Below are 12,002 nucleotides of genomic sequence, written 5' to 3' on the forward strand. Positions count from 1 at the left end.
CTTGGCATCATTTGCATTCATATCAGTCATTCTAAGAATAAGTTCATCCCATTGTTTTGCTTCCTGTTCCTCAGCAGTCATGATCTCATCATGGCTATGTCTATTATATTTTGCATTTATTTTATAGAAAGGATTTTCCTCTCTATTCTCAAATTTGCCAACAGATGAAGAATTTTCCTCCCTACTAGGGAATCTCTTATATCCTTCAAATGCCATGTTTGTTTTCTTCTCTTTGTTCCTTTTCTTGGGACTTAGCTAAACAAGATCTTCTTGTTCTTTCTGCAGAGACCTCCTCCCTTGCATCAATTTTATTGATAGATGTCTAGGGGTTTCTCTTATTTTCTCAAAATACCAACTATTATTCATGTATTGAAATGTAGAGTCACCACCTCCTAAGAGGAAAATATTACTAACTTAACTGGTCTTCTAGGATCCTCCCTCCAGTAGAGTCTAAAATAAACTTCCAGAGATTCTGAAAAACTTTGTATAACAACTCCCCAGCAGAGTCGCCAATCTATTGGTTTCGAAAACCACAGATTGGAAAACTTAAGGGTTTTCCAAATCCTCAACTAATCCAATTAGCTTTGGCCAATGAACAGGGATGGTCGAAGACCAAATCCCTCTACACTTCAGGCTCCACTGAACCTAGGTGGGTGTACCTTTCTCTCTCAAGCACTAAGAGGTTATTTAGAGTGGATTTAAACTTTATGGTTAGCAAATGCAAAATTGGCAAATGATTATTCTGCAATTATGCTTTATTATGTGCTTCAAGTGAATACTTTTGAAAAGAAATGAAAATGATTATGATTGTATTTTGAGAATAAAATGCTTTCAAGGTTTGAAAGAAATATGCAAAGATCAGTTCATATAGGGCTTAGGAAGAATGTTTCTCTATTAAGGGTCTTAAATGCATAACAAACGAAGACCTTAAAAGATAAATAACAAACCAGTGCCTCTATCTAGGGATATTCGAGATACTTTGTGGACAAGAAATCCTATCAACTCTAAAGACAATAATAATCATCAACTATGAAGGTTTCAGTATATGTTACATAAACAATGTAAACCCAATCTCACATTTACTGTAACAGCATGTAATGGCACATCACAGCAAATCAAATGACAGATTTATCAAGAGGACAAAGATAACTTATCAACACAAAAGTATGCACAATATCTAGAAAAGAAATAGTGAACCTTGTATATTAATCCTTAGGAAATGATTGCATACATAAGATGTACTTAAAGATACTCCATTACAGTCTGTTTGCACAAAAAATACTTCTTCCTCCTATAGAATTCCTTGATACATATAACTTATAGCCCTTACAAGCAACAATGCTTGTTATTTTTGTAAATTTTCAAAAATCTTCTATCCTAGATCCTAGATATTTTTTACATACAAAATGACTCACTCTAAGTATGTGAATCAATAGTCATAGATGAAAGGACGCACCCTTTCATGTTTCTAAACTAAAACCTAACTAAAACCTAACATCTAACTACTTAACTATTAAGGTAACATAGGACAATTATAAAAAACATGAGAAATAAAAACTTTAATTTTTTGGATCCTCCCTTTTCCCACATTTTGTGATGTGCTTAAGGTAGCCTTCATCTTTTATGTAACTGCATTAAATATGGTATCCCTGAGCACCATCTCCATCTTAATTAGGTTCTCTAACTGGTCAAATATTTCATTCATATCCAGGGTATCTGCATGGACAACACTGGGAGTTGCACTAAGTAAAGCCTTACGTTCTGAGATCCATGCACTTTTATCCTTAATAATGCCTACGTCATTAACCAAACTGGGAATCTCATTCTGCAAAACCTCCTGGCAATCCTAGAACTCTTCCTTCAACTCTCGAGTATACTTCTCATAAATTTAAATTAATTATGTTATCATTCTAACAGTATTTTCTTTCAATGCCTTGTCATGTAATAGCAAATTGAGTCTGTCATCAATCCTTTGGTTAGAAACCAAATTATCCATGTTCTTTTGATACACACCCCAGACCTCATCCAAAACCTTTTCTAAATTTTCATATCTCCTTGTCATGAACACACAGGCAACATCCATCCTGATAGTTTTCAATTGTTTCATCTTATTTTGTTCCAAGGCTAGCTTCTCAAACTTCCTTTTCCATTGGGCACTAGAATCAGTGATTTGTGGTACTCGATGTCCTCCTCTTTTTAAAACTTCTTCATACAATGCTTTGTATTTATGCATTTCAGCAAGTTCCCATTTCAACTGAGCCTTATTAAACCTGGAAATGTCAATCCATATATCTATAGTGACCATAGGATCCACCTCTCCAACTTTCAACCTCATCATATGACCGAAAGCCTTATCTACATCTATTATCTTAGGTCTATTATTGGGAGGGTATAAGGCCCATAGCAACATTTCTTCCTCATTTGGATCATACCTTGATCCTATAAAAATATCTTTTACTCCTTGGATATCCAATTTCATATCCCTATTATCCGAGTGTAGCAAAGATTCAAAAATAAATGAGGCACTCGAGCCCCATCCTGGAAACACAATTATACCAGCCTCCACTAGTAATTGCCTCCCCTTCTGTGGGGTCATATTCTCAACTTCTGCATTGATGTCTTCCTTCAACATCCTCTTCATTTCTGCTTCATTCTCAGGGGTAATATTTGGCAGGGGTAATATTTGGCACTACTTCCCTTAATTTCTTACCTTTGAAGTGATACAAGAATGATTTGAACTCTTTAGATTTTATGAATTGATCATCTGATACAAAATTCATGTGCTCAATCATTCTATCATCTATCTCTGCATTCAAGATTGTGATTAACTTGTCCTGTGCATCAAGCTCTTCTTCTCTATTAGGTACTTGTAATTTTGACACAACTTCATTCTCCTGAGTCACTTTCTGCATGTTCCTCTTCTTCACATTGGAGGTCCTCCAGCCTTTGTTTCTTCTCCTGTAACCTTCTCTCCAAATCTTCCATCACGTCAGTCAATTCTTCCACTTCCTTATTTCTGCACAGATCTTCCATATCATCAGTAAAATGGATATAACCTTTCAAGGCCTGCCCTCTCCTGCATATGTTTATATATCCCTCAAGATCATAATTCTTCCTGGGTGTGTGTAGCAACAAATTGTATTCATCTGCTAGCTTTCTGTCAATGGCTTCATAAGCCCTGGTTGATACAATCCTGAAATCTTGAAACTCCAAAGTTCCTGGCAAAAAGGCCTACTTACGTGTATCCCCAAAGTGACGAGCATTGGAAACACTAAGTTGTCTAACAATTTCTAAAAATGCAATACGATGAGGTGTCGGTTTAGGCAATACATATGGTGAACCCTCAAAACCGAACACTCTAACAAAAGTGAAATTGGCATAGGAAAACCAATCACCCCAATTATGATTCACTTTGGTGTTATGGTTCTCCAATGGCCGAAGAAACTTCTTAATGGTTTCCGAAAAGGATCCTCCAATAGTTTCATTGTACATTCTGAACAAGGGTTTGACGAAAAATTCTTCAAACTTCACATAATGGGAACTCACATACCTAGAATCCCATAAAGAAACCCATAACTACACAGGTTGCTCATGTCCGTCCTTTCTAAACTGGTCTACTCTCAAACCATCTGGCCACAATCCTTTGAATTGACCATAAAACAATATTATACACATTAACAAAGAATAATGCTTGAAATGCTTATCAGGACTATTCTTCAGGTTCAAAAAACCCTCATGCAATCTATCTACCAGATATGCAGCAAAATCAAACACTCTTGGCTCATGCCTCTGGATATCAGCTGCCAAAATTAGCGGTCCCATTCTTGCTATGTCTGGAGCCTTGACTCATCTCACCTGTCCACAAGCCATGTAGGTATATTGGAAATATTTCTTGAAAATGTTCATATCGTAAGGCAGCCCATCCTCCTCTATCAGGCTTCCCTTTTCAGCCTTATGAAACACCAAAATCCAACCCTAATATGTGGTTTCCATCTTTCTATATTCCTCCTCCAAATCATCGAAAGACAGAGGCACCTCCACCTCAAAATCCAAACCAAAGACTTCTTGAATCGTTGTTGCTGTGAAACGATTGAAAGCAATCCCGTCGGGCAACAGGGTACATCTTTTGGCAACATCATAGTTTCTAACCATGAGCTTGAGCAAGTCTATATTTACAAACACATTGGGGACCGTGAGTTTACCTAGACCAGTGCTCCATGGGTTAGAGATAGGCATTGGGTCATTTCTCCCTATGTAATGGAACAGGAACAATTCATGTCCTCTCACTCTAGTCTATACATCGCCAATCTCTTTGTACCTATCCTCCAACTGGTCATGAATTGGCAAATTGGTCTTTGACCTTCTAGACTTAGCTCCCGGAGAACTCATCTGATCGATCATATCCTGATTTAGCTTCCTTTGTTTGGCAGCCTCCCCTGCCTTTAATTTTTTTGATGTATCACTAGATATTTTTGTGACTTTCTGTTTTCTTTTTGCACTCGAACCCTCCATTTTGCAAATCCTTTGTTATGTATTCTACAACTTCAATTATCACTCCAGAGATATCAAACCACTTTCTAATTAATTTGTGAAAAACAACATGCATGGGATCCTATATATAAGTTCATTCTCTATTATAGCTAACATCTGGAAAAAATCTTGGTGAGATTTGCTTCGTGTGATTGCAGGCATGTCCATTGGATGCATTAAATAATGGTTGTCATGTCTATTTTCTCACCAGATTTCTCAATGGCTAACCGACGTAACTCGGCCCAATAATTTAATTTTTTGGTGCCACCCATTATGTACACCTCTTTAATTCCTTTATTTGTCCTTTTGATCAGTGTATATCACCCCGACAGGTCCATTTTGTGTCTCATTGGTACATGTTATGCCTATGGATCTGTCTTTCTTTCCTCTGTGACATTCTGCCAATCGGGTATTGACATAACTCACTTTATGTCTCCCCGATGAGCCAATGACATTGACTTCATACTTGTGCATCCTTTTTATTTCTCTGGTCTATCGGCACATTTCCCCAACAGATCCCCTTGCTCGCACCCATCTCCACTTTCTCATCGGGCATCGGTATAACAAAAATGTCTCTTCCCGATGAGCCGATGATGTCCTGATGACTTCAACTTCGATCGGTGTAACCTATCTTGATCAACTCTCCTTTTGTTTTGGCTTTGCTTTTGTTTTCACGGTCCATCGGTATAACTCTCCCTGATACACCCGCCTTCGGTTTCTACTCTTACTTAATCCATCGAGTATCGGCCTAATTTATTTTATGTCCCGATGCCTTGATGACCTCAACATTTCAATCTGCATTCTACCTATGCTTTATGCTTTATCGGTATAACTCTCCCTGAAGACCTCCTTTAAATTCACCATTCGCTGTAACAACCTCATCGGGATTCGGCATAGCATGAAATTCCTCCTCGCGACGTCCCGATAAGTCTTCAATCAGTGTTATTTTATCGATATAACTTATACTGATATCCCTACAGGCGCTTTTATCTTCATCGAGGGTCAGAATAGCCTTTTTCTATTCCTCCCGAAGTCTCAATGTTACTCCATTGCACTTTTATGCTTTATATCTCCAAGTCGGCTTTATCGGTATAGGTAATATCAATGGTTCTACCTTCAAATTCTCCATGTCATCGAGGATCGGCCTAACTGCTTCTGCACTATCCCGATGCGGTCATTTTCTCTGATGGACCCGCCTTCAGTTCTCTTCAGTCATCGAGTATCGGGGTAGAGTTTTTCATTGTTACAAGTCACACCGATAGCCTCATCGGCTATCAATATAACAAGTTTTACACTTCCCTGATAAGTCGATGCATGCCGATACAAAACACTCTCCTTCTGCCTCATTGGAACAAGCTATCCCGATGGTATAACTTTCCCAAGAGTGTGCATCATGTTGAATATCATTTAAGTGCTCCAATGAGTCTAGCTTCTGATTTATCATCAAATGTTATGTCGATAATCCTTCTTTTGCTTGCCAATACCGTTTCATTGGGACTACTTATGCTGATAATTGAAATTTTTTAATTTTGAACAAATGAGCCATCCACCATGAATAATAGTGATCCCAATTATCCCACAGGGTGTGATACATACTGGAAAACAATCTTAGATTATGCCATAATGACTTCTCCATTGATAAATGCTCCCATCCTGGATTCCTTGTGCAGTCTATACTCAGTGCATGCCCTTAGTGTGCCCAAGTGATACCTTGACATTCCTGAAATAGCTGATCCTTAGAGAACTTTACTCATGCTAATAAGGTTCCTGCACATGCAAACCAGCAGTAAATGCTCATGTGATAGGAAAAAAGGCCTCCATATAGCACAAAATATTTTGTAAAATTATGTGCTAACAAGCGGAAGGCAAAATTTTGGGATGATTCATGGGATGGTGGGAAGCCTAACATGGAAATGTTTGAGGATCAAAACTGGGTGAATGATGTGGCAAATGAAATGGGAGATAGAGTGGATTGGTATTTTGAAGGAGGATGGGTTAGGGGAGATATGGTTAAGTGGAAGCATAGAGTTTGGGAGTAAGGAATTATGCACCAAAATGGCTGAAATATTAAGGAGTAGGATGACATTAGTGTCTGAGGAATAAGATATTCTCTTTTGGTGTGCTGACAAATCAGGCGACTATAGTGTTAAACTTGGTTATGAAATACAAAGACAGAGTGAGGGACACCATCTGGCCGCATAAGTTATGTTGGAGGAAAAGAATTCTTCCTAAAGCTAGAGCCTTTCTTTGGATTGCCCTTCATGATAGGGTACTCACTGGGAGTAGACTAAAGACTATTGGCATAGTTGGGCCTAGTAGATGTGTTTAATGTAAAGATGAGGAAGAGACTATGAACCACTTGTTTTATAAATGTTCATTTGCTAGTAGTGGTTGGGATTGGTTGTTTGGTATGCTAAATTTAAGTATTGTAAGGAATGAAGGATTGAAATCATTTTTATTGTCATAGCCTCAAATGGACAAATCGAAATGGGGTGATATTTGGTTGGTAGGACCAGCTTTAGTAGTATGGCATATTTGGAAGGAGAGAAATAGGATAATCTTTATGGAAGTAAATCTCTTTACCGAGCAGCTTATTTCAAAAAATAAGATTTCCATAGAGGAAGTTGTTAATGGTAAGAGGGTAATGAGAAGGAAGAACAAATATAATAATTAGGATAGACATATGGAGACAAAATGGTCTTTAAAAGAGATAGGACTAGTTGTTCCTTCCAAGAAACAAGTAGATAGGAATATGACTAAATGGAATGTGTTGCCAAAGGATTAGGTGAAGCTTAATTTTGATGGGGCCAGTAAAGATAATCCAGGTAGGGCTCATTTTGGGGTTGTACTAAGAGATGAATATGGTGAACTGATTAGTGGAGTGTATGGTAATTTAGGTGATTTCTCTAACAATGAAGCAAAAATCAGAGCTTTAGAAGCAGGCTCAAATATGTGTGTTGAGGGGGACATCTCCAAGGTTATCATGGAAAAAGATTCCCAAGTCATTATCAATGGTATGACACAATTTGCCTTTCACAATTTGATATTAAATAAATGGTTGCCTTGTATCAATAATTTGTTGGACCGGATTGGGGTTTTCAAAATTGTTCACACTTATAGAGAAGGAAACAAAGTGGCATACTTCCTGGCTAATTTGGGAGTAGTAGGGGAAATCAGTACTACTCATTCAGGCTAGTCGATGCTTCTCAAGAATTAATGGAAGCCATTAGGAAGGACGTCCCAAAATATCCCCGATAGAGTATATGATAAGGGTAAAATTATTTTGTATATATGAGGTGACCTCGCCTTGTTTCCTTTCATAAGGTATGTTTATCATAATGGCATTTTAGAATTTCAGACTTGCATTGCAAACAAGGACTCAAAGCTCTACGAGTACCGTCGATGATATGTCCTAGTCACGAGGAAGAGTAAGAGTAGCATTAGGAGATTTAGGCAGTTGTTTCCAGAAGGACAAGACAACTCTGAGTAGGCGGCAGGAGCAGAAATAGCAAGGATAGAAGATCTAAAAATAGATTTTTCCTAGATTTCCTGTACTCAGGATAGGATATGTGTGGTTTGCCGAGGTCACTTTACCAGATTCTAGAAGCAAAGGGCTTCTATATGAGGATAGAGGCTTCATAGTCTAGATCACCTTTGTAGATAAAAGTTGTATTCCTGGCATAGGATGGCTCCATTCATAGGGTTTATGTGCAGGAATTGTGCAGAGACTATCGAGCATCAATACATTACACTGTTTAATACAGAGGATGAAATCTATGAGGAGATTCTGGAAATGATGGATATTTCCTTGAATTTGGAAAGGCATTGGTGCAACGGCTTCATCTACGAGGTTGTATTAGCTCCGGTTGTGGATGTCCTGAAATCCAAGGAGAGATGCATTGAGATTGTGGGAGACATTGTGAACGAAGATTATGGGAATGCGGTGGAGGAAGCTCTGTGTGAGATGCGGAATGGAGTTAAAGAAAGTATTCTTAAGATATATTTTAATCCTTCTAACTAAATGTGCTCAGACTCATAAGAGGAGACAGAAGAGGATGGGGATCAGACAGAAGATGAGGAGGACGTCAATGCATAGAATATGATTAACAGTGAGGAGGAGAGTGAGGCTAGGGATCGAAGGGAGAAGAAGCGAAGGAAGAAGAACTTTATCAAGGCAGCCTGGTCGACCTTCAGAGATGGAGTTTTGAATGGAGATCTAACTGCATTTAGATAGTTGAAGGAGGTAGAGAACTGGTGGCTGATAGAGGCGTCTCCGGACACTCTTTTCAACCTGGGCGAACTGATTTCGCAAGTGCTGCATTTTCTGAGGAATGTGTAATGGGTATCGTTTGATAACAATATTGTATATGGTGGGTGTGGATAGGTTTAAGGTAGTCAATATAGTTAGATCTTGATTTTAAGTAGTAGTTGATCTATTCCGCTAGTATTGTAATCTGTATGGATTTTATATGTACAACTTTTTGGAACAATATAGGGAGTTGTCCCTATAAAGATAGCACTTACCCAAAAAAAAAAAGAGTGATTAAGAAAAAAACCACATCACCATCACTGCTACAACCAATACCTCAATTCCTGCATGCCTAGGGTTTCCCCTAGAGGAGCCATTGATGTTGATTTTCAAGACTCCCACGAGAGGCGGGAGCCACCGACCCTCCCTATGAATCTTTTAATTTTATTATTATAATTATATAGATTTTATAATTAAATTAGGATTAAAAACTTAAGAAAAATATATACTTTCACTATTATGTTTATATTATATTATATAAATATTAAATGTTATTTTATTGAAGTGAGAGTTATAGTTAATATTCTAAAAATATAATTAAAATAATATAATTTTAAAATAACAGTAATTCAAAATTATAATAATTAATAATTACAACAAATATTTTTATTACAATACTATAAAGGCAAGTATTCGCCACTATGTGGCACTTGTTTAAACATGTTTTTATTATAATTATATATAAAAATGGTTTCATAAAAGTGCCTTGATAGTTTTTTTTTTGGATTTAAAAGTTTAAATTTAATTATAATACGTCTTCTCAAGAATGATATCTCTTGATGTATTTTACGCAAGTTTTTAAAATATAGGTATAATAGTATAATAATATCTTAATAATAATTTAATATTCACTACAATATCATAATATAACAAGGTTGCAATGTAGCGAAGTTCTTGCCAAATGTTAGCAACTATTTTGTTATAATAGTATAGGATACCAAATAATTATAGAGATATGTATAAGCAACATCTATATATTGGTAAAGATGTAGGCAAAGTTTACAACATAAATGACACAAAGTTTGCATGCGATGCTAGTGTCTCCATGTCTTGGTTTTTAAAGTTTTTGTTGAATATTGTTGTATAATAAACTACATGTCTCCAATATAAGATTATTAAGGTCAATGGTAGGTATGTTTCTTTCTTTTGGGAAAGAACAAAAAGAAAGAAGGCATTGGAGTTGATTTTTGCCAATTAGAGGTTTAACTGCGCTTAATGGTTTAGATTTTGTTTACTTTTCATTTTCACAAGACAACTTACTTTTGCACTTTTATACCAAGTTTACTTGCATGTTTTTTATATTAAAAGCAACCAAAACTAGGGGGTTGGCCTAGATACAGTCAAGATAATAGTAGATAAACAACTGTTAGCAGAGAAACAACAAAGTCATAGCCTCCTAAACTTTCCTCTATCAAAAACTTTAAACATACTACGCATATTAATAGAGTATATAAAAGTCTTTGTTAAAATATGCCACGCAGGGCAAAAGATAAGTAAGTCCAGGATTAACCAACAACCATAAATATAAGTCGTAAGTCCATTAGGGCCATTCAAAAAACCAAAAAACCATTCCATAGCAAACAAAGTTACTTATTTTTGCCATGGCTCCTCTTGGGGAAGAGCTCCCTTGCCCATTCTTTGGTGAGGAATTTAAAGAGGTTTTTTTAGTCCTCATCCTCCTTTCCTTTTCCTTTGAGGGTGCTTTCCTACAAGAGACAGAGAGTGGTCGCAGAGTTGTGCATGACATTTAGCGCAAACCTGGAGACATCATGCAGCTTATTCTCAATGGCATCCGTTCTGCTGGCAATTTCCTGCAAATTCTCAATCATGTCGTCCACTTTCTTCTCCAAATCCGTCAGGTTGCCTTCCGCTTCCTCCTTGATGTTGCTCACTTCCTCCACCACCACCATTTTTTCAAACCTGAGATTAGCGGACGAAGAGTTTTCCTAGGATTTGGGTCCATCATTCGAGCTCATGGAAATTTTAGGGCTCTCAGACACATGGGCGGAGCTCGCAAAATGAGGGGTCGAGGTGGATTGAAACATGGTTGCATTACCAGAGGGGTTGGTATCCTCAGTATCATGGGATGAGGAGGAGTCCTTTAGGGGTTTCTCTTGGGGTTTGGATGCCAGTCTCACAGAGCGACAGGGAGTTTTAGCTTCACCAGTAATCTCCACATTGGAGTCAGTATGTTGGATTCTCACTTTCTCGAGGGGTTTTAGATCCTCCAAGTGGAAAGCACACTTTTTATTTTTCTTACTGGAGGAGCCAGGTTCGAGAAAATGAGAAGGGATTATGTTAGGGTTGACAATGGCTATGGACAGAGAGTGGCTTTCAGATATATTTTGGATCAAAATTGTGCGGGGAGGACAAAGGGCCAAGCGAAAATTGTAAAGGCGGAGGATAAGGCCTTGGTGGAGAATAATAAAATCCTTGCCTTTCTTCTTGGCTTCAATGATATCTCTCACATTAGAATCCATACAATGCAGAAGATAAACCGAGATGGAAATAAGATCCTTATTCCTAAGATGGTTAAGGAAAGGGAGGTGATAGTAATAGAAAACCCCATGTCATCCTTCTAGAGTGAAATACTCCATGCTGATGTAGCAGACCTCATCCCAAGGCACAAAATCTCTTCACGGTTGAAACTATAATACCCTAAAAATGGTCATCTAAACCATGGGCCCCTAATCTCAACAACATCACCAAGGTCCTAACCAAAGACAATTAAATCAATCTTGAGCACATAATTAATTCTTTAATCACCAAATATCACATGGCAAATCAATTACTCAATATTAATTAAATATTTATTTAATTAATTGAATCATTTCCAAGAATATCATTTTGATCAAATTATCCTATTTTAATTTATTAAATATCCTAGCATATTTAATTATTTAATAAATTTGTTATTTAATCATGCAAAGAAAGGAATTAATTTGTCACAAAAGAAGAATTAATCACAAAGCAAGAGTTGAATTGAAAATTAAACAAAAAGAATTGAATTGAGAGAGAAATCAAACTTGAGATATTATTTCTTTTTCTAAATTTAGAACTTTAAATCAGAAAAGCAATTAATTGAATTATTGATTATTCTCTAAAATTGGAACTCAAAGCTTTTCAAGAAAAGAAGTTCAGTTGCATTGAAAAGACTCTTTTC

The sequence above is a fragment of the Cryptomeria japonica genome, chromosome 10, assembly GCF_030272615.1.
Source record: "Cryptomeria japonica chromosome 10, Sugi_1.0, whole genome shotgun sequence".
Classification (NCBI taxonomy): domain Eukaryota; kingdom Viridiplantae; phylum Streptophyta; class Pinopsida; order Cupressales; family Cupressaceae; genus Cryptomeria; species Cryptomeria japonica.